We start from the raw sequence: 2,684 nt of genomic DNA on the forward strand, positions 1-2,684 counted from the left end.
TTGCACGGTTGACTGTGTTAAAGGCTTTTGACAAGTGCAACGCTACAAGGATCGTAGGCCATGAATTATACGGGCATTTATGACATAAAGTGCTGTGGTGGTGTTGTGCACTTGACGGTAGTCATATTAAAGATCTGCTAGACTCAGGTGATGATTGAACGTCTTCTCTTCTTCTTTGGGGAATTCGTTTGCTATTATTACGCAATTGAACGCATATAATTATGTAAGTATCAGTCGAAATTTGGTTTATCTTGGAACCAGCATTAACCCCGAAAAGAGTGTCAAGCTGTAAACCCAACGTAAAATTACTTTAATCAAGAATTGCTAATTGGGACCGGAGCTAAAGCCATGCACAACTCTCATTTCACAGATGATCCGGAAGCTTGGTTGGGTGGTTCTTACGCATCCACCTTATAATATGGACCTAAAAATGTTTAAGAACATATGCTGTATTCCACCGATCTTTTGCTCAGCCAGTAACACCCTGTAGCACAATGACAAATACTATTGTGCAAAAGTGTGCAGTAAGCAAAAAGCAAAATTATAATAAATTCGCAAACCGGAAAGCTTGAGAAGCTCTACATTAGTATTTAGCGGTGCAAAATACAATTTACTTATCATTTAAGCTTGTGTACGAAAGCTTTAGATCAGCAAGAAATTAAAATGCCTACAATGGAAGAATATACAAATGTATGTATGTACATATGTATGTAACTAGTGCCATAAAATGTTAACTGGCTGTTATGTAAATCAAACGCAAATATAATATGCCACAGATATGTACATAAATATTTATATATGTATATCCAATACATACATATATACATATCTATCATTAGGGTAAGTCAAAAACAAAATAAAAAAATGTCGCTTTTTAGTCTGAAAAATACATAGGTTCTTAGACCTCTGTAAGAAAGTTTCTCCAATTATAAGCTCCTAATTGTAAAGGGAAGGGAAGGGAAGAGAAAAGATTAAAGTTTTCTATTTTTTTTTTTATTAACAGTTAGAAAATTTCAAATCTTGCTTTCAACTGCTGGAAAAAATATAGCATTTCATGCATTTTGTTTTAAGGCAAATTTTTTTTTCTTATGAATTTTATAATTTAATGAAAAAAAATCATTATAAATCGGAAAACCCATAGCGATTTTGTAGGAAATATACTGTTCTACAAAAATGGTCTCTTATAAAAAAAAATTGCCTTAAAACGTTCAAATCTCAAGCGTAAATATCTTTTACACGATTACGTTTATGAAAAAATCGTAAGAGACCTTTTTTGTAGGGAACTCAATTTCCTACAAAATTCTTGAATTTTTTTGATATTTTTTCAAGCAGTTGTTTGGCTCTTTGCTTCTAATAGGTATATTACATGTTTTAATAGAAGTTATCAAGCCAAATTGTTTGAACACAAATTTTAAATCATAGTTTAGTCCGAGTATTCAAAATCTATTTTATATCAATTTTATATTTTTTATTTTATATCAATTTTATATTTTATATCAATTTTATATTTTTTATTTTATGTTTTTTTATATTTACAGCTATTTTATTGAAGCAAACACGATATTTAAAATACATGCACGCAAAATCATAAGAAAGCTGCTCAACAATTGTGTACGCATATGATGTGAAGCCACTGTATGTTTACGTAGTATATGATTACTCTCTGCAAGCATAGCAGCCACATGTTGGCTTGTTTTATTTTTGCACAGCGCGCAAATATCTACACACACACCAACATACACGCCAATCGCTTTAGCAAGCATGCTACACATGTTTGTGTGTTGCTATCATTCGCTTATTTCTTCATTGTCGTGCTTCACATTGGCAAACTGCTGATTGGTCGTATGTGCAAAAATGGCACGAAGTGTGCAAACTTCGGCAAAAATTTGCGAAAGCTCAAAGCGAATAAAATTTTTGCACAACACGTCGTATAGTTAAAGCTTCGTTGTTTAGACAACTTCGGCACTGTGATGAACTTCGGGACAACGTGCCAAAAGTTCGGCGCTGTGACGCCGCATGCTGATAGGTGGCCGTTGGTAGTCGTTAGTTCCCGAATCGTTTATTATCGCCCTCACGGCGCACCACAGACAGTTGGCGGCGGTAGGTTAGGAGTATCTTATACTTAATCAAAAAAGTTTTGCTATTTTTTTTTTGCGTTTGCGAATACATTTGTACATATGTATATATTTCATGTTATTCAGTATATACGGAGAGCGCTGTGCGTTGGTTTGTTAGTTAGCTGATAGTTCTTTTTGGGAAATGCGAAATGCTCCCGATGTGCCCAACTATAATATATGTACATACGTACTATAAGCATATGTGTATGTAGATATGAAATGTTTCTTTGTATTTTTGTTGGTCGACACTTTTACATTCGTTAACCTATTAACGGCCGAAATCTTTTTTCCTATAGCTAACAACAGCAAAATTTCCTATTAATCATTCCGATCGTTAGTATTCAAACTACATCTTATAAACAGTTGTTCGATTAGTTTCCAAAACTCAACCAGGCATTTAAGCAGATAACCAATTTCAAACTAGTTCCAGAAATTTAAGGGGTTATATTTAGCTGGCCATTCGTCGGTTTGGCCGGCTTAGAAATTAAAAAAATAAAAATGATGAAGTAAATAAAATTTTGTTGCGCTCTCACCTATTATATATCGCGATATTCAGTGAATAATAAT

Source organism: Bactrocera oleae, chromosome 4, assembly GCF_042242935.1.
Source record: "Bactrocera oleae isolate idBacOlea1 chromosome 4, idBacOlea1, whole genome shotgun sequence".
Lineage (NCBI taxonomy): Eukaryota > Metazoa > Arthropoda > Insecta > Diptera > Tephritidae > Bactrocera > Bactrocera oleae.